Raw genomic sequence first — 22119 nt, 5'->3', positions numbered from 1 at the left:
TGGATCTTTGGTTGTTCGGGTTTTCTCCCACGTAAGATTCGAAGTATCTAGGCAACGTTTCGATGAAGTCTCAGAGAGAAGCAAGAGCCGAAGACAGAAGCCTGAAGATGATGAATGAGACTTCATCGAAACGTTGCCTAGATACTTCGATCTTACGCGGGAGAAAACCCGAACAACCAAAGATATATATATATATATATATATATATATCTTATAAGTATTCATTCATTCATCATATATCATATAATCATAACAATACAAGAGCACGCAATAGATACAAACTCAAGGTTAACTGCATCAAACTTGACTGCAGAAAATACGACTTCAGCAACAAAATGGTCAATGTTTGGAATACTCTACCTGACTCTGTGGTTTCTTCCCCAAACCCCAAAAACTTTAACCTTAGACTGTGTTCTATTGACCTCACCCCCTTCCTAAGAGGTCTGTAGGGGGCGTGCATAAGCACACCAATAGTGCCTACTGTCCCTGTCCTATTGTTTTTTATTTTTCTTATATGTACCCATTTCATGTATTCATAACTATGTATATACTTATACCTATTATCTTGTAAGCAACTGAAAAATCAAATAAATAATAAATACTAAATATTGCTATTATCCTTTTCATCTTTCCTACAACCTTCTCCAATTGATATCTTATGATTATATTACTTTGATGTTTGTATGTATAGAGAACTTACGCACCCAGGACAAATTACTTGTGTGTCCAATCACACTTCACCAATAAAGAATATTCAATTCTAATTCTAATTCTTATTTTCTTATTCTATTCTACTCTACTCTACCCTACTCTATATTGATTTCAGTGTCTAAAATGGAACCATGCAGAAATGAATTCAGACCCTATTTTAAAACTTGCTACATAACCCTATTTTCAATGAAAATATCCTTGGATTTTGGGTGGGCCAGCCAAGAAAAAGTTAAAACTTAATTTAAATTAAAGCCTAATTAAAACTTAGCAAAATTAATTGAATAGAGTTGAAAAGATTGTTCCCCATGTATTTAACAATTATCCCCTTCTGGAACATTAAAATTACATCACTGCCAGTTTTTTCAGGAGCTCTGAACTGCAACCAAGTCTCAGATGGGGCTGTTGACTGTGTGTTCTTCTTTTAAAGCAGCTAATTTGCATTCCCAGGATTCATAAATCAGAATATAGTTATCCATATTTCACATTCCTCCACATTTTCCATTTCACTTTTTTCTAGAAGAAAATGTGCACAAGCACATATATTTTAGGCAAATACTGATAAAAAGAGAACTTTAGGGGAAATGCAAATTTTAGAGAGTAAATCTACGTTTAGAGAGTAAATACAGATGTTCATGCTATCTTTGAAAACTCTATGAAAAAGAGTTTTATGTTTGACCTTATGTAATACTGACACAAACTGGAACTAGACTGATTTATCCATTCCTAAAGTAATAAATATGCCCGTGTGCCTAGTTAATGATAATTGAATCCATATAGTTTTCTTGGAAATAATATAGGTTTGCCATGGCCTTTCTCTAAGCTGTTTTTCAAATTCCCAGACTAACCTATGGGGATTTTTGGATGGGCGCTCAGCCAATTACAAACTAAGTCCAATTCTGCATAGCTTCCTAAATCAACAAAATAAGTGCCCATAATCCCTACCAAAGGCACTTTTAAAACTATTATTTTCCCCTCTGGGATTTTTCCTGTGGTCTTGATTTTCAAGGAATAGTTTCTGAATGTTTGTGTCAGCTCCAATGATCAAATAAACTACCCAAGATCAATGTCTGTGGAGATCGTCAGTCATCCAGGTCATGATTGTCTCAAAGGTGCTTTTGTTTCTAGAGACAACAAAAATCAAATCAAGTATCAAAAGGTTGAGTGGCTTGTGTTTAAAATAGAAAGACCTGGCCATGGTATAGGTAATCCTCAATTTATAACCACAGTTAGGATCGGAACATCTGTCGTTAAGCGAGGTGATTGGAAGTGAGTCATTTCTGATTGTTATGACCTTTCTACCATAGTTGTTAAGTGCATCATCATGGTTGTTAAGTGAATCAGACAGTTGTTAAGAGAATCTGGCTTCCCCATTGACTGTGCTTATTGGCAGCCAGCTGAGAAAGTCAAAAATGGAGATCCTGTGATCCTGGGATACTTCAACTGTCATAAACTCACGCTGGTTCCTGAACATCCACATTCTGATCACATGATCACAGAGATGCTGCAATGGTTGTAAGTGTAAGGAGCAATCATAAGTCATTGCAAAACAGCCATAAAGTGAAATACTAATACCACTCTATAAAGCCTTTGTAAGAAGACCACACCTAGCCAGTACATGTAGTTTTGATCACCACACTATAAAAAGATGTTGAGACTCTAGAAAAACTACAGAGAAGAGCAACCAGGATGATTAGGGGACTGGAGACTAAAACATACGATGAATGGTTACAGAAACTGGGCACGGCTAGTCTAGTGAAGAGAAGGACCAGGGGAGACATGGTAGCAGTCTTCCAATATTTGAGGGGCTGCCACAGAGAGGAAGGGGTCAAGCTATTTTCTAAAGCTCCTGTAGGCCAGACAAGGAATAATGGATGGAAACTGAACAAGGAGAGATTCAACCTGGAAATAAGGAGAAACTTTCTGACAGTGAGAACAATCAACCAATGGAACAGAAGTTGCCCTCGGAAGTTGTGGGAGCGCCATCACTTGAGACTTTCAAGAAGAGATTGGACTGCCATTTGTCAGAAATAGTGTAGGGTCTCCCGCTTGGGTGTGGAGTTGGACTAGATGACCTACAAGATCCCTCCCAATCTGATTATCTGTTCTCTGTATAAATGCGAGCTGGTTGCCAAAAAGCTGACATGCAGTCTCATGACCACATATGGCGCAGCCCTCAGAACCAGGTCGTAAGTACCTCAGGGGAGGTTCATCATAACTTCAAATGGTCGCTAACCACTAGTCCTAAATCAAGGGCTACCTGTAATCTAATCCAATCATTCTTTTATTATCATTGCTGATAAAATTATTTATTTGATTGTGATAAAATTATTTATTTGATCATGGCTGCTGATACAGGTTTACAAAATTGCTGATAAAATTATTTATTTTATCATTGTTGGTGACTGCTTGACTCTGTCATTTGCACCTCTGTAATTGTCTGGTTTGCCACAGCATCCAAACAAGACAGAGGCAGACTTCAACGGATAATACTGCAGGGGAAAAAAAGAACAATTACAACCAGCCTGCCTTCCACTGAAGACCTGTACTAGTCAGAAAGAGGGCTGTGAAAATATCTAGATTCCACACATCCTGGCCATAAACTCTTTCAACTTCTTCCCTCAAAGTGATACTAATGGGTATTGCACCCCAAAACACCTAGAAAACAAGGACAATTTTTCCCCATGCAATTGATCTGCTAAACAACTAATTTTCACAACACTATCTTATGCCCTGGGATGTCAAACTACCTAGTTGGACTGTATTACTATTATCCTTATCATGTTTCCTATTACCTACTTCCTTAGCATCTTATGAGTATAACTTTGTTTGTATCACATGATTTATATTGTTTTTATTTAGTATCCTAGTATGATTTATGTTGATCACTTATTTAGTATCCTATGACTATCATTGAGTGTTGTATCTTATGATTTATGAGGATTGTATTTATGATTATGATCATGATTTATCACTTGTTGCTTGGATGTACACTGAGAGATTATGCACTGGAGACAAATTCCTTGTGTGTCTAATCATACTTGGTCAATAAAGAACCTTACAGCAACATGCCCGCTCCCGTATACTATGCACAGAACTCAAAAATCATCTAGACAATGGAGAGAAGGACCTGTACATTGATTACTGTGCAGACTGTATCAAAAGAAAGTCACACAACCCACAACTAAGCATCCAAACCTTCTTCAACCAATCCACCATCACCCAAGACTAGGCACGCATGCCCCCAACTACCTCAATTCAAATAACAACTGGCCTTAAATGCAAGCTACTCAATGCAAGAAGCCTTGTAAATAAAATACCTGAATTTCTCCTCTTACTAAATACGGCTAAATTCGACATCATATTTTCCTGTGAAACATGGCTCAACGCATCTCTCCCTGACTCCATTACCTCAGTACGAGACTATCATGTTTACTGATCCTATTGTGAAATCCATAGAGCAGGTGGTATTGCTATCTTCTATAAAAAGTCCTTACATCTAAAAAACATCCAAGTTACCCAAGAGCCTGCTCTTCCTGAGACCATTATCTGTGAATTGACCTTAAATATCACATTTCAGTTCTTACTATGTTACAGAGCCCCTGATTATGACATCGAACATGTAAACAAGCTAAATTCACTACTAAGATGAGCAACATCCTGCCCACATGCTTTTATCTTTCTTGGTGACTTCAATCTACCTCATATTAACCCATAAATGCAATCTACAATGCTGTACAAATCTGGGACTGGAACAACTAGTAACCAACAATACAAGGTTTAACAACTGCCTCTATCTCATCTTCCGCAATAGTTTGAATTCAGTTTATGGAATACAAATTAAAGAACTGTTTTCCAACAGTGACCACAACATGATTGACTTTTGTCTCAACATACGTCCACACAAAAGTCATCCCAACAAAATCCCCAATTATAACTTCAAAAAAGGAAACTATGATCTTACAATCAACTATCTCTCTTCCTTGATTTGCAATTTCTATTCCCTGGATGCAATACTGTTGAAGACCATTACAACATATTCTTACTAGTAATCAAAAGAGCCATCAAACTATATGTACCAATAACAACTCCCAAAACCAGGAAAAACAGATAACCTATAACAATAAGGATGTTTCAATCCAAAAAGAGATTACTTTGGCGAAAAAACAAATCTGGTCATGTTGCCAACTTCAAAAGCTGATACAAAAATCTATGCCACCAGATAAAAACTGAATGCACTAATTATCACATTAAACAAGAGGAAAACCTTCTACACACAAATTCCACCCATGCGTTCTACAATTTTGTAAACAACAAACTAAAAGAATCAAGGTCCATCCCACCCTTGAAAGGACTTAATGGCAAAGACTGCAACGATGACACCAACAAAGCAAACCTCTTTAACACATTATTTGGCTGAGTATTTGTAAACAGCAATGGATCATGCCCAGTACTTCCTAGTCGAACCACAGACAACTACAATGATCTAATACATATCGATTTTACAGAAGACAATGTTGAAAAAGCAATGTGCAATCTAAAACCATCCCTATCTATTGGACCGGACAGAATATGTGCCTACTTCTTAAAAAAGCTACCCACTGCCATAGCCAAACCTCTAAGCATAATTCTTTGAAAAATATTTCAGGACCAGCTCCTTGCCAAAACTATGGTCACAAGCCACGGTCATCCACATCTTCAAAAAGGGAGACCCCAGCCTAGTTGAAAATTACAGACCAATCTCCTTACGCTGCGTCACCTGTAAAGTCATGGAATCAATTATTAACCAATCCATTATCCTCCACTTAGAGATAAACAACATACTCTCTAATAAACAATTTGGTTTCAAAAAAAAAATAAAACTATCCTGCAATCTGCAACTCTTACACAGCAAAAACATATGGACTACACAACTCAATCAGAGCAAAGCAATAGACGCAATCTACATAGACTTCTGTAAAGCCTTTGATTCAGTGATACACGACAAACTACTCCTAAAACTAAAATATTAGGGTATCTCTGGACACCTACATAACTGAATAGAAGCATTCCTGTCAAATAGACAACAAATAGTCAAAATTGGGAGCGTCCTATCAAATTCTGCACCTGTCAATAGTGGTGTCCCCCAAGGCAGTGTTTTAGGACCAACTCTCTTCATACTCTACATAAATGACCTCTTTGATCATATTAAGAGCAACTGCATTTTCTTTGCTGATGATGTAAAGCTATTCATGATGTAAAGCTATTCAACACCACAGAGAATACTACCACCCTCCAAAAAGACCTTGACTATGTATCAGAATGGTCAATCAAATGGCAACTTCAAATCTCAATGAATAAACGCTCTATCCTACATATTGGCAAAAAAAAAAGCAAAAAATAAAATACAGGCTGAATAGTCAAGACCTTGTTGAGGATCCAAACTGTCAAGGACCTTGGAGTACTCATCTCAAATGATCTAAGTGCTAGAGCCCACTGTAACTACATAGCCAAAAAGGCATTAAAAGTTGTTAATCTAATCCCACATAGCTTCTTCTCTGGTAATATCACACTACTAACTAGAGCATACAAAACATTTGCTAGACCTATACTTCAATACAGCTCATCAGTCTGGAACCCATATCATGTATCTGATATTAACACAATTGAAAAACTCCAGAAATATTTCACAAGAAGAATTCTCCGCTCCTCTACTCATTGTAGAATACCTTATGCCACCAGACTTGAAACTCTAGACCTAGAAAACCTAAAACTATGCCACCTCCAGTATGATCTAAATATAGTATATAAAATCATACATTGCAATGTCCTACCTGCAAATGAATACTTCAGCTTCAATCATAACAATACAAGAGCATACAATAGATACAAACTCAAGGTTAACCACACCAAACTTGACTGCAGAAAATATGACTTCAGCAACAGAGTGGTCAATGTTTGGAATACTCTTCCTGATTCTGTGGTTTCTACCCCAAACCCCAAAAACTTTAACCTTAGACTGTCTACTATTGACCTCACCCCTTTCCTAAGAGGTCTGTAGGGGGCGTGCATAAGCACACCAACGTGCCTACTGTCCCTGTCCTATTGTTTCTTTTATTTTTCTTATATGTACTCATTTCATGTATTCATAACTATGTATATACTTATACCTATTATCTTGTAAGCAATTGACAAATCAAATAAATACTAAATACTAAAAAAAAAAGCCCAGTGACAACCCTCAAGCTTGCAAGACTTCTGAGGTTTCTTAGAAGTCTAGAGCAGAAGGAAGCTTTCTAATTTTATGCATATACTCGAATTCTCCACCCTTTCAAATCTATGCATATACACACAGTCCTCAATTTAGAACTATTCGTGTTTTAGGCACTGAAAAAAGTGAGGAATAGTTGTAAGTTATGGGCTACCTGTTCCTCAATAGGCTGTGACAGTAGCTTTTCTCTTCCTAGTGGTACGGTTAATCTTATTTATCTATTCATTTATTTTGATTTGTCAATCGCTTACAAGATAATACAGGGGTAGGATTCTACAGGTTCACACCTCTTCACTAGAACTGGTTGTTAACATTCTAAGCAGTTTGGAGAACCGGTTGTTAGAAGAAATTACTGGCCTAATCCTGTAAGGAAGGCAGGAAGGAAACATTCTGATGTTGCTTACAGAAACTGCCTCTCCCTTAACCCTTATTACATTCTTGGCAGGATTAGACTTCCTGTCTCTGGAACTTCTCTGGAGTTTTTTTTTTCCTTTCCTTTGCTGGTACTTTGCTTGTGTGGAGTGACCCATTCAAAGTTACAATGGCACTGAAAAAAAATGACTTATAACCATTTTTCACATTTATAACTATTGCAGCATCCCCACAGTCACGAGAGGCCAGGTGAGGAGATGTGTGCCTCGATGTGAGTGATGTTGAGTTGGCCACGCCCAGACAATCATATTACCAAGCCACACCCACCAAGCCACGCCCATAGAACTGGTTGTTAAAAAAATTGAATCCCACCCCTGAGATAATAGAAATAAGAATAAACATAAGTATGAATACAGGAAATAGGTATGAATAATTGGGGACAATAGGACAGAGATGGTAGGCACGATTATGCACTTATGCACACCTCTTACAAACCTCTTAGGAATGGGGTGAGGTCAATAGCAGTTAGTTTGAGGGTAAAGGAGTGAGGGATTGAGGATGTAATAATAGAGTCAGGTAGTGCATACAAGGCATTAACCACTCTGTTGCAAATGTACTTTCTGCAATCAAGTTTGGAGTGGTTTACATTAAGTCTGTATCTGTTGCGTGCTCTTGCATTGTTACCGTTAAAGCTAAAGTAGTCATTGACTGGTAGAACGTTGTAGCAGATAATTTTGTGTACTTTGCTTAAGTTCAACTGTAGGCAGCATAGTTCTAAATTGTCCAAGCCCAAAATCTCAAGCCTAGTGGTGTAGGGTATTCTGTTGCAAGCAGAGGAGTGTAGTACTCTTAATCTTAGCTGTGTCCAAGACAAAACAGAGGGTGTAGAGCAGTGTTTTAAGACCACACCTGGAATATTGCACCCAGTTTTGGTCACCACTTTATAAAAAAGATGTTGAGTGAAGAGCAACAAGCCTGATTCGAGTCCTGGGGGTTAAAACATATGAAGAACTATCTGCTAAATGTTGGAAATACAACCAGGTCGCAGGCACCTATTACCATATGTGGTGGACATGCAATAAAGCAAGAAAATATTGGGAGAATATACATAAATGGCTGGAAATGATAACTGAACAAAATATTGAGTTTAAACCAGAAACGTACTGTTTAGGTTTAGGTTTTTAGGATTTTGACAAAGCAACCACATATTTAGTGCCATATTGATGGCAGCAAGGATTACTGCTAAATACTGGAAAAATATGAATACTCCACCAGACGAGGTTATAATTAGAAAAATTTGGGACTTTGCTGAAATGGATAGATTAACTTTAAAAATTAAAGATAAAGATGATTCAAAATACTTTCAGACATGGAATAAATTTTATGAATGGATGGAGAAAAGAGGTAGAAATTAGCGAAAGTAAGACTGTGAAGATGAATATATATATTGAAAGTAAAGAGGTAAATACATATAAATGTAGTAATTGATAAAAATGAAATTAAGAAGTAACCTAGATCAACTCTTTTGGTTATACTATTAGAATTGTTATTATACCATTACTATTGCGATTAGTTTGAATGTTGAGATTTATTACCCACATATGTTGGTCCTGTTTTATTTGTAAATAATGCTCTGCCAATGCACCATTATTCAAAAATGTCTAGGAATGAAAATTTATAAAAATATAAAAAAACATATGAAGAACGGTTGCAGGAATTGGGTATATCTAGTCTATTGAAAAGAAGGAATAGCAATGCACACCAGCAGTGCTCCAATATTTGAGAGGCTGCCACAAAGAAGAGGGTCAACCTATTTTCCAAAGCACCAAAAGACAAGAAGCAATGGATGGAAATTAATCAAGGAGAGAAGCAATCAAGAACTAAGGAGAAATTTCCTAACAGTGAGAACAATCAATCTGTGGAAAGACTTGCCTTCAGAAGTTGTGAGGTGCTTCATTACTTGAGGCTTTTAAGAAGCGACTGGACAGCCACTTGTTTGAAATGATACAAGGTTCTCTGTTTGAACAGCGGGGTTGGACTACAAGGTCCCTTTCAACTGTTATTCTGTTCTGTTTTTCAAACTTGGTGACTGAAAGAGGTATGGACTTCAACTCCCAAACTAAAGATGATGTTAAGAACGACTACTTAGTAGTAAAGTTAATCGTTCATACTGATTTTGAGCAGATAGCTTGTCAAATGCCATTTTACGTCCTTCCTTTGAAATGTTAGGTCAGATAGCTCTGCAACCAGATAAAGGGTTTAGAACAAATTTATAGAGAAGAACAGTCTTTTTTTTCCCCTTATCATTTACAAACATATTTCCTCTCTGTATATCCTACTTGCGTCATGCACAAAACTATGTGGTCGGGATTAGATTTTGGGAGGAAAATAAGAAAAAAAAATCTGCCTCTGCCTACCAGCATCCATCGGTATTCATCTGACTAGTGTCCTGTCAGTGTGTGTGAGAGTTGAGGGCAGTTTGGAAACTGAAACAGTATTTGCTGTGTGAGCAAGGAGACAGCAAGGAGTCTGGGCGTGGCTTAACTCAACTGTTCTGTATTAAAGCTGGATGCTGCTGTGAAACTAAAACTGAAACTCCTCTCTTCTGCTTGTGTTTTGCATTTGGAACAGATCCTCATCTTCTCCAATCTGCTGATTTTTCTTGGTGAGATTTTCACCATTACAGGAAAAATGTGATGATGGCACCCTGTTCAAGGAAGAAAGTGCAGAAATATGCAGAGCATATTTGTCCAGCTTTTCCCAAACAGTTTAATTTTTTGTGTGGAAGAAATAACCTGAGGCAGCTATTCAAATTCGCATCCCTTTTGATAATGACTCATGGTCAAATTCATTTATTCTTGGGATGCAATTATTTAGCCTTAAGCCAAGATAAACTAGATCATCGGAACAATCGCCTTCAATTAGAAATAAATACATCACTAAGGTGCAACAGTCAGGTATATAGTGTCAAGCTTGAAGCACACTTATGCTGTTGCAAACTATTAACACTTCTCAACTTGCCAAAGAGCCGGGGGCTGGGGGTGAAGTGGAATGCAGGTCCCAGACTTCAAGAAGAGCCATGAGAACCAAGGACACATTGGCAGGTGCTTGCCCAAACCAGAGACTTCTTCTCATAACAATACAATGGCACTCAATTGGACAATGTGACCTACACTAATAGGGGGAGGGGGAAATCCATATTGTAACTAAGTGGGTTTGTGCAGGAATTAGGTAGAGCTGGTTTTGCCTTCATCGGTGCCGAAATGATGTACTCAATAAAGTCTTGCATTCGGTCATCTGAGGATTTCGAAAGGGCTTGCTTTAGTTGGTGTCACCAAGCTTGGTTCGTCGGTTGGAACGTTGACATATTGATTGAAGAGAGTGTCAGGATATCCAACAGTTTGAACCTCTAATAAAAGCGATCCTTGGCCCCATTTACAGTGCTTTACAGCCCTCTCTAAGCGGTTTACAGAGTCAGCATATTGCCTCCAACAATATGGATCCTCATTTTACTCACCTCAGAAGGATGGACGGCTGAGTCAACCTTGAATCTGGTGGGATTTGAACTGCCAAATTGCAGGCAGCCAGCAGTCAGCAGAAGTAACCTGCAGTACTGCACTCTAACCGCTGTGCCACCGAGGCTCAGCTTTATTAGAGATCATGTTTATACTGCAGCATTGCATAGCCACAACTGAGAATTGTGCACCAAAATCCCTGAGTTCTACTCTCCCCCCCTTTACTGTCTCTCATTGTCCATCCCAGTGCAATCAATCCAGTTCATGCAAGATGTTTTCATAATGGTCAGTCCAAGCACAGGTTGGAATGCAGCTCCTTCCTTCTTCCAGCTGGGTGACCTTGAGGCCAAGTCTTAAACAAGTACAGTTTCTACTTTCTATTTCCCAAACATTTCACCCTTTCATTCCTCCTCCCCAGAGTTCATGGCAGTCTGTCACTGCATAGCAGTGAAGCACAGCAAGTATAGTAGAGAGCCAGTTTAGTGCACTGGTTCAGGTACTGATCTAGGAACTAGGACTGTGAGTTCTAATTCCACCTTAAGCATGAAAGCAGGCTGGATAAATTTGGCCTAGTCACTCTCTCTCAGCCCAACTCACCTCATAGAATTATTGTTGTGGGGAAAATAGACAGAGGAAGGAGTATTAGGTACATTCATCAGTTACTTATAAAGTAATAAAGGTGGGATTAAAAAATATAACTTATAAATATCTAATATTGAACAATCCTCCTGTCAGAAGAAATGGGGATTTCTGTCTTGCAGAAGAACATTTAATAACTGAAATGACAAGTTCCAATTGAGTTCATCTGAAATATTTCTTCCTCCTTCCGCTTGTTTCCAAATGCAATGAATTCTACATTGTGGTCAGAAAACTGCTCAGCTCCATTAGTTTATTTTAACACTGTTCCAGCATAAATTAACTGCACATTTATTTTGGCTCAAAACAACTGTCATTATGGAAAGCAACTTATTCCATTACAATCCCTTCCCACTACCACCCTCTAAATTTGGAATAACTGCAGTAAAAGTGTCACTAGTAAGGAAGCTCCAATAAACACCTATAAACAGAGCAGTTATTAATAGAAAGGTCAACTTGGCTAACAATAGGTTACTCCAGAAGGCACACAACAGAGAGTTGTCAAGAATAATTGAAGAGTTTCACATACTGTACATTAAAGTAGCCATAGATAGCAACAAGAAAGTTTTGGATTGATATCAATCTGGCCCATATTGGCTGTTTTCCAAACAAGCATTTCCTCCCATTCTTAGTGTAAAATAACCAGATCCAGGAAAGAAAGAAAAAACTTAGAAGGGAATATTTGTAGTTCATAATCCAGCTGTGGGGTCCTTGGTGCTCTCTAAGCTTGTTTGTTTGCTTGCAGATGTTTCATTGCCAGGCGAGGTAACATCATCAGTGCTTCCTGTTTATATTCAGGAGTTTGCAAGCAGTCAAGCAGAAAATAATAGCTTAATCAGAAAAACACCAAGGGGAAAACCACACTACCACCAACACCAACAGGGCAAACTATTAGACACTGCTCAAAAAAATAAAGGGAACACAAAAATAAGACATCCTAGATCTGAATGAATGAAATATTCTCATTAAATACTTTGTTCATTACATAGTTGAATGTGCTGACAATCACACAAAAATTATCAATGGAAATCAAATTTAGCAACCCATGGAGATTTAGATTTGGAGTTTCACTCAAAATTAAAGTGAAAAAAAAAAACACTACAGGCTGATCCAACTTTGATGTAATGTCCTTAAAACAACTCAAAATGAGGCTCAGTAGTGTGTGTGGCCTCCACGTGCCTGTCTGATCTCTCTACAATGCCTGGGCATGCTCCTGATGAGGTGGCAGATGGTCTCCTGAGGGATCTCCTCCCACACCTGGACTAAAGCATCTCCCAACTCCTGGACAGTCTGTGGTGCAATGTGGCGTTGGTGGATGGAGCAAGACAGGATGTCCCAGATATGCTCAATTGGATTCAGGTCTGGGGCACGGGTGGGCCAGTCCATAGCATCAATGCCTTCGCCTTGCAGGAACTGCTGACACAATCCGGCCATATGAGGTCTAACATTGTCATGCATTAGGAGGAACCCAGGGCCAACGACACCAGCATATGGTCTCACGAGGGGTCTGAGGATCTCATCTTGGTACCTAATGGCAGTCAGGCTACCTCTAATGAGCACATGGAGGGCTGTGCGGCCCCCTGAAGAAATGCCACCCCACATCATTACTGACCCACTGCCAAACCGGTCATGCTGGAGGATGTTGCAGGCAGAAGAACGTTCTCCGCGGCGTCTCCAGACCCTGTCACGTCTGTCACATGTGCTCAGTGTGAACCTGCTTTCATATGTGAAGAGCACAGGGCGGCAGTGGCGAATTTGCCAATCTTGGTGTTCTCTGGCAAATGCCAAACGTCCTGCACGGTGTTGGGCTGTAAGTACAACCCCCACCTGTGGACGTCAGGCCCTCATACCACCCTCATGGAGTCTGTTTCTGACCATTTGAACAGCCACATGCACATCTGTGGCCCACTGGAGGTAATTTTGCAGGACTCTGACAGTGCTCCTCCTGTCCCTCTTGCACAAAGGTGGAGGTAGCGGTCCTGATGCTGGGTTGTTGCTCTCCTACGGCCTCCCCCACATCTCCTGATGTACTGGCCTGTCTCCTGGTAGTGCCTCCATGCTCTGGACACTACGCTGACAGACACAGCAAACCTTCTTGCCACAGCTTGCATTGATGTGCCATCCTGATGTGCCATTGTGTGGGTTGTAGACTCCATCTCATGCTACCACTAGAGTGAAAGCACCGCCAGCATTCAAAAGTGACCAAACCATCAGCCAGAAAGCATAGGAACTGAGAAGTGGTCTGTGGTCACCACCTGCAAAACCACTCCTTTATTGGGGATGTCTTGCTAACTGCCTATGCTTTCCACCTGTTGTCTATTCCATTTGCACAACAGCATGTGAAATTGATTGTCAATCAGTGTTGCTCCCTAAGTGGACAGTTTGATTTCACAGAAGTGTGATTGACTTGGAGATACATTGTGTTGTTTAAGTGTTCCCTTTATTTTTTTGAGCAGTGTATATTACTCAGGAGCAAACACCACACTCATTAGCACTGATTATGTTACCTGATCAGGTAACTAAATATCTGTAGGTGAACAACCAAGCTCAGAGAGCATCAAGGAATTCACAAGAGGGAAAAACACTTAAATGTTCATATGCAATGGGGATTTTAATCTTGCATTTTATTTCTTAAAAGAACCAAAGATCCCTCCATCTTTTCTCTTCTTTAAGACTAAGCAGGTTCATGTGCCACCTGTGAGGTTGTTTGGTCACATGATCAATCCAGGAAACTCTACAAAAGGCAGAGAGACCTTGGAGAAGAATCCTACAGTCCATGCTGTGAATGAATGAGGCATTTCATTATTCAAAGAAAGTAAATAGTGAGATTCAGGCTAAGCTGAACATTTTTAAAACGCTAGAGAGATTCTAGTCTATGGAATTCCTGTTGCTCTCTGGACTTGTTTGCTTGAAGACATTTTGTTATCTGATTAGAGTAATATCTTCAGTGCTGAATAACACTGAAGATGTTATTTAGTTGGGTAACAAAACCTATTCCCTGTCAACCAGGAAGGGAGACAACGATTGGCCATTATTTTTTTATCATTTTGATCACATTTAACCTATATACATTTTTACACCACATTCAGAATCACCATGTTGAGGAATGACAACAGTTTGATAATCCAGCGTGTTTCTACAAACTGGGATTGACCAAAGGCTTCCCCCATATATTGCAGAGTTGCTTTTCTCCGATTCTTCCAACAGAAATTGCGATGGCTTATTTTACTTTGTTTTTAACACGAGTGATGTATCACCCAAACTTGTTTTAATGACTGGTCAATAAAAGCAGTGGGAAATGGCTGTCAAGGGAGGTCACTAAAGGCACAAGGGATCGATTTGTTTTTCCTCGTATTAAATGTCTAGATCCCTGTTTCACAACCTCAGCAACTTTAAGATGTGTGGACTTCAACTCCCAACATGCTGGCTAGAGAATTCTGGGACTTAAAAGTCTGCACATGTTAAAGTTGCTGGGATTGGGAGACACCGATCTAGATAAAAGTCTGCAGAGATTCTCCGTCATCCAGGTCATGGTTGTCCCAAAGATGCTTTTTTAGGAGACAACTGGACCTGTTTGTTCTTAAAGAAAAAGCTAACAGTTTAAATTAAACACAGAGGCAATTTTTCCATATGTTTTGGACTATTCCCATAATACATAAGCTATCATTCCTATCTTAAAATCTCCAGGAAGTGTCACCATGCCCAGCCTCTCAGCCTATGCCAGCTTCACTTCAATTCTGGGAGATGAAGTCTACACATCTTAAAAGTTTCCAAGGTTAAGAAATGCTGGTCTGTGTGACAACTGCAAAAGAGTAAGGGCCCTGTACATTTCTGTAAGTACCAACAAGGTTTGACAATGTTAGTCCCACTGAGGATCTGATGATGTCCACTCAGGTTTTCTATTCCCAGAATAAATAAAAGCTGTTTCTGGAATTGTGTCATTTTTTTTTTAAATAAGTGAAAGTAACATCAATGCATTTTTCATCATCCTAGCCTTAAAGAACGCCTCATTTAAAACCTGGGAAAAATATGAATCACCCGAAGTTGGACAGCGTGGGTGGCAGGCAAAACAACAGAAAGCTATACTTCCTGACTTTATCATCACACCATGAATCTGGCATCATTTCGTTATGCAAGAGTTACACATTAAACAGAAACAAGATTTCAGAGAGGCACCAAACTTTCCCCCATGCATGTTGAGTGACCACTGACAGCTCTCACCTAGCATGAATGAGGGTTAGAACAATTAGTTGGTGGAACAAGTTGCCTTCAGATGTTGTGAATGCTCCAACACTGGAAGTTTTGAAGAAGAGATTGGACAACCATTTGTCTGAAATGATAACAGCGTTTCCTCCCTGAGCAGGGAGGTTGAACTAGAAGACCTCTAAGTTCCCTTCCAACTCTACTATTCAGTTGTATAGAAGTATTCTGCACATACTCAGAAGAATTCTCTACATCAGTCTTTCTCAATCTTGGCAAGTATGGACTTCAATTCCCTAAAAAGGGTCAAAGAAGCCCTCTCCAAACAGAGGAGGAGGGATAGGACATCACCTATCTCCAGTCCACAACACAGTCCTTTCAACAGTTCCAACAAGGCTCCACAGCCATTTGCACTACTCAGGTGATCCTGATGACACAGGTGGCCTCAACAACTCGCTAAAAGAATGCAAATGACCAGCTGAATAAATCCTTCCATTCCCCACCAATCCATCAGAGTGGAACATGCTTGTTGGATGAGAAGCCAAATAGCGTCAAAGGAAAAACAAAAAAGTCCAGTTGTCTCCTGGAAAAAAAGCACCTTTAGGACAACTGTGAGCTGGATGACTGAGAATCTCCATAGACATTCAATTCCCAGAATTCCCCAGCCAGCATGCTGTCTAGAGAATGGTCAGATAATGAGGGCATAGCCTGCAGCTGCATAATGGGTAAAGAAAGAGACTCAGAAATGAGCCTCCCTAACTTTTCAGGATGTAAAGGAGACAGTGGGAGATTTGTACTTTCAGACTTAACATAAGAGTTAGCTCATCTAGTCATGTTTCTTGTCTGTTTTACTTGGGAACACGGGCATCAATGTTGCAAGTCCAAATCTCCCATCGGGTTAGAGCAGAGCTAAATTAGCCCTCATATCCCATCTCAGAATATTGCAGGATTTGCTACACAGCTTTTAGTTGCTTTAGTTTTACCTTGATTGAACATTTTAATGTTCTTATACGTTTTGGCGCCTTCAAGTTACAGGTTATCCTCGACTTACAACCACAACCTGGGGCCAGAATTTTGGCTGCAAGTCATTGCTGTCGTAAGTTGAGGCATCACATGACTGGACTCAGTTTTACCACTGGTTTTTACCACGTCATAGAAAGTCACCATGGTTCTTAAGCCAATCCCCTGGTCATTCAGCAAATCCATTCTTCCGAACGGGCAGGTTTTTCCCAGAAATTGGTAAAAAAATAAAATAAATTTGCAAACTGCAGTTACATGTCTGTAGGATGCTACAACTAATCATAAATGTGAGCCAAGTGTCCAAAATATAATCACGTGACTATAGGGAGGGGGTAAGCAGTTGTAACTTCATGGATGGATCATAAGTAGCTTTTGAAAAAGTCTATCTTAACTTTGAAGTATACTGTAAAATCCCATTCCCTCCCTACTCCACTAATCTGCTTTCCAGCTCCGTTCTCCTGTGCAGGGCAACAAAAGGAGACCCAGCCAATCAGCTGGGACTCGGGAGGCAGAGAAGAGATGGGGGCGGGGCCAGTCAGAGGTGGGATTTGCCGGTTCTCCAAACTACTGAAAATTTCCGCTACTGGTTCTCCAGAACTGGTCAGAACCTGCTGAACACCACCTCTGGGTAGCAGTCATAACTTCAAGGATAGCTTTTTTAAAGGTCTATCTTAACTTTGGCTGAGTCACAAATGATTCAGTTGTGAGCCAAGAACTGCCTGTAATCTTGACACCTAATGATTACATGGAGAGGTTTCTGTAGCTTTCTAGGCAGAATGTGATTTTTCCCATCATTTCTTCCCAGCTGGCTTTGTGTCTAAGAGAGGGCTAGAACTCCCAACCTCCGAGTTGCTAGAATTCCCAACCTCCCAGTTGCTAACCTGGTACCTTTAATCACTGCACCAAGCTGGCACTCCTGACTGAGCATGACTGAGGCATACATAATGCTTTAACAATGGGCAAAGAAACCCATCTTTAAACATCCAGGTCTTTTTCTTCTTAAGAAAAATCCGATTACAGTGGCGGTCAAAAATTTAGCTTTTATCTGATGGGCAGGAGCAATATTTATTTCATTTTAATGTATTTTATGAACATCAGTAGTACAGAAAGGGAAAGATACAAGCGAACAAAATTAGAAGAGAGTTGCAAGAAGCTCCGCAAGGTTGCAAAGAGGAAACTCAACCAGGATTTAAAAAAGAGTGGAAGGCTAAATACAGGTAGTCCTCGACTTATGACCACAACTGAGCCCAAAACTTAGGTGGTTAAGTGAGACACTTGTTAAATGGGTCTTGCCCCATTACTGGAGTTGATAAGTTAGTAAGCCAGTTGACAGTTGTTTCGTGAATCTGGCTTCACAAAAGGGGATCACCTTGGGATACAACAACAAGTCATCAATATGAACCAGTTCCCAAGCATCCAAATTTTGATCCCTACGATCGTAGGGATGCTGCAAAGGTCGTATCTTTGAAAAATGGTCACATTTTTTCAGTGCTCTTGTAACTTTGAACGGTCACTAAATGAACGGCTGTAAGTCAAGGATTACCTGTAATCCACTCTCTCTCTGGTCCCAGTGACTGGCCCAAATTCAACCTCGCATCATTATTCTACCCCTTGTTCAAGAAAGAGACCCTACACCATGCCAGACAAGTCGGTGTTCAGTCTCTTCTTAAAAGCCTCCAGTGATGGAACTCGCACAGTTTCTAAAGGCAAGCAGTTCCACTGGTTAATTGTTCTCACTGTCAGGAAGTTTCTCCTGAGTTCTAGGTCGGGGTCTCTCTCTAACCAGCTTCCAATCATTGCTTCTTGTCCTGCCTTCAAGTGCGTTGGAGAATAGGTTGATCCCCTCTTCTTTGTGACATCCCCTCAAATTTTTAGAACACTGCTATCATGTCTCCCCTGGTCCTTCTTTTCATTAGACTAGACATACCCAGTTCCTGCAACCGTTCTTCATACGCATTAGCCTCCAGCCCCCCAATCACCTTTATTGCTCTTTCCTGCACTTTTTCCAGAATTTCTACATTTTTATAATATGGTGTCAAACTGGATGCAGTATTCCAGATACGATCTTAAAACACTGCTCTACACAGTTAACCTACTGGTTACTTAACTATTTGGCAAATCACATTTGGTTATGATCATGCTCCCTTTGACTCTTGACACAGGGACATTGGGTTTATTGCAAATACCTTTTGAGTCAGATTTTGTATATTTACTTATTATTCTCTCCTTATCTTCCTGCTTGAATCCATACCTGCACCGATCCCTATCCCGTACGTGCGCATCAAATCGGGCCACCTTTTTCTATGCAATTTCCCCAAAATATCTTTGTACACAAAGTTTCCTAATATACACTTTGCTTGGCATGCTGTTTCTTCATAATTGTTTTTTTTTTATTCATGCAACTATCACCCGGCTTCCTTCCTCCCTCACCCCCCCTCCCAGGAAAGGATGTGTGCCTACTACCCCTTTCTCAAGCACATGTTGTTTTGTATAAAAAGTTTTGAGGACATCCTGTATATTTCCACCAGCCGTGCTATGACTCAGACTGTACTGGTGGACTGTATCTTTCTGTTCTAAAGGAAATAGGCAATTATTGCTCTTAACATCCTTAACGTCCTAGAGCCTTTAGAAAGAATCGTTATTGGTGGACCTATGTCCTCTTGGGGAACCCAATTTGATTTCAATTTGTCTTGAGTAATAACAGCCTCTCCGTTTAATGACCTAAGTGGCTTTGTTTGCACCCTTTTTCCTTCTTCTGAGGATCAAAAGCTAACATTCAGCTGCATGAACAGGCAAGCCTTGATGCACCCAATAGATACTGAAGTGGCATAGGGCAAGCAGGGGCTATGGAGAATATGTGGAGCAGAACAGTGGAAGGAAGGCAGATACCCCCGTGGAAATGCAAGAAATTGCAAGGATGCCCAAGGAGATGGTGAAAAGCAGTAAATAAACACGGTACTGTACTACATCAAACTGAACCTGCACTGGCCATGGGTACTACCATCAAGAACAATTTGAGATTTCTATATTCATCATAGTCAGGGTTTCATTGGAAAAGGGAGGTTTGGTGAAGGAAAGATATTCTTGGAATTACTTTCAAGAACATTGCTGTTACCCTGGAGAAATAAAGATAAGAGATTGATTGAAGTGGAAGGGAAGAATTCCTTCCTTCCTTCCTCCCTTCTAAAGTAGAACTCTATGCTTGCTTCCTGCAGTCTTACAACGATCCATGGTGAGTCAATCACAACATTTGAAGATTATGGTGTGAAAAATATGCTCTAGCACAAGATTTAAACTCTGTGTTTACAGAAATAAACTTGAGCTTTGATGTGTGCGTGTATTTCGGTATACTTATGACCATCTGTGCTCTATTGTCTTTTATATCAACATTAAAAAGGGGAAGGAAGACCGCTGAAGAATTCTTATCAAATTTAAGGAAAACAGAGCTTTTAAAATAATAAGAATAAGAATAATACTCTCACTTTGGATCTTCCTGGAACTGTTTGGGAAATACTTCCTGGCAAGCTAATAGGAATTTCGGAGATGAAGGAATAAGTTTCTCTCCCGAAGAGAGAACCCCTAGAAAAAAAAAGCTTTGCATAACACCAATTTCAGAGAAGCAGCTCTCTCCAGCGTGAGAGGACACATCTTTGAAAAAGGCTTGAAAGTTGAAAGCACCCAAAATGCCAGCAGACATTCCCCTCCAGCAATCGAGCCCCCAAAGCGAAAGACGCTATTTATAAAGTCTTGGGAAATATATCTGGGCATCAAGAAGGGTGCTTGGAAGAGAAAGCGGATTCTACCTGATGTTTTGTTTGTTTTTTTTCCCCTCGGAAACCTGATCAGACAAACCTCCTCTTTGGGCAATAGACCCAGATACAAATTGGTCCTTCCAAACCCTCCCTTGGTGTCCTACGTACGAGAGATGAAACCCATCTCCTTCTTGAGCAGGGGGCTGGACTAGAAGACCTCCAAGGGTCCCTCTTCCAGATCTATTCTGATTCTGATCCACTAACGATCCAACCTCTTCGTGAGACCGCCGCGTCCGTCTCCTCTCCCCTCACATTTGGAATTTGAGCCCCCGATGGTTTTTATCCTTCCGTGAGAGATGCTTCCTCCTGTATTAAATAAAAAATAAAGAGACACGCAATCCCTCAAGGCTGGGGGGCAGTGGGGGTGGGGGGTAAGAAAGAAAGAAATCTGTTGGCGAAGGAAGCCCGGAAAAGTTCTCCGGTCCCGAGTCAAGCAGTGGAGGCTATAGGAATGTGCCAGGAAGAAAGGAAGGAGGAAAAAGACTCACCTCTGGAAAACAATATTCCAAACTCCGATTCTGCAAGCGAGAAAAGTCCCTGGCAAAGCAGGCAGCCTCAAACTGGAACTCAGCGTCGGGGGAAAACAAACAAAAAACAAAAAACCAGCAGATCTTTCGGAGGTGCCCTTGACTTAATCCTTCTTCTTCTGCCAGCCCGGTGGAAGCCCGCAGAAGCTGTAATCCACCCGCATTCTCCGCTCCGGCGGCTCTGGCTGGGTCTCGAAACTCAGCCTTTGAATCCCTTCAGCTGTTTATATCAGTAACTAACCGAGCCTTAAGAGCGAGCAGACTCGGTTGTGCACATGCTCAGTGGGCACCCAGCTTTTGTTCCTGCACTGGCTTGAAAGCTCTCCGGGGTCCTAAGTGACTCACTCGACCACGGTTTCCCAAAACGACAAGCCGGGATGCGAAAAATATCAGCCGCGTCGCTTCGGGAGGTTGCGCTCTTTTTTTTTTTTTTTTTTTTTTGGCGATCTTCTCTGCGGAGGCTGCGGGGTAAAGAAGAGCGACCCCGTGGGAGCAGCCCTGGGAGACTGATCGGATGCCATATCAACTGGGAAGCCCTCCTCCTCCTCCTCTTTTTTTTTATAAAAAAAACCCCCCACAATTTCACCGCCGTTGCTCTATACAGCTCTGGATGAATTCCTTCAAACAAGTGCAAACAAACAGCTACAGGAGCTGCTTAACCTCCAACTCAAATAGAGCAGAAAAAGCACATATTTAAATATTTCATTACTTGAAACCATTTGTAGGGAAGAGGAGGGTAGGTAGGTAGGTAGGTAGGTAGGTAGGTAGGTAAGAGAGAGGAAGGATGGATGGGAGGCAGGAAGGAAGGAAGGAAAGAAGGGTACAGGAGGAAGGGTAGGGACGGGAAGGAAGAGTACAGTGGGGAAGGGAAGGGAGGAAGGGAAGGGAAGGAAGGAAGAAAGAGTACAGAGGGGAAGGAAAGGGTAGGGAGGGGAAGGGAAGGAAGGAAGGATACAGAGAGGAAGGGAAGAGAAAGGAAGGAAGGGGAGGAAGGAAGGGTGGGGGAGGAGAAGGAATGGGAGGGAGGGGAAGGAAGAGTACAGTGGGGAAGGGAAGGGAAGGGAAGGAAGAGTATAGAG

General features: G+C 40.6%; 1 protein-coding gene across 4 annotated transcripts in view; it reads right to left on the bottom strand.

Moving 5' to 3' along the window:
• WSCD1 (WSC domain sialate O sulfotransferase 1) overlaps positions 1 to 21591 on the bottom strand; it is a 70056-nt gene extending 48465 nt beyond the window's left edge. The window contains exons 1-2 of one of the 4 annotated variants that reach the window (XM_087926247.1): positions 21002 to 21352; positions 20726 to 20819 (exon numbers count right to left, since the gene is read on the bottom strand). The gene's annotated coding sequence lies outside the window, so the exon portion shown is untranslated. Of the gene's footprint in view, positions 1 to 20183; positions 20281 to 20725; positions 20820 to 21001 lie in introns of all 4 variants that reach the window. The other 3 variants (XM_087926244.1, XM_026710295.2, XM_087926253.1) reach the window with 3 other exon arrangements.
• Positions 21592 to 22119: the final 528 nt, after the last annotated feature.

Source organism: Pseudonaja textilis, chromosome 1 (genome assembly GCF_049901715.1).
Source record: "Pseudonaja textilis isolate UNSWEBS1 chromosome 1, rPseTex1.2, whole genome shotgun sequence".
NCBI lineage: Eukaryota > Metazoa > Chordata > Lepidosauria > Squamata > Elapidae > Pseudonaja > Pseudonaja textilis.
This window is presented reverse-complemented; position numbering and strand designations above follow the sequence as displayed.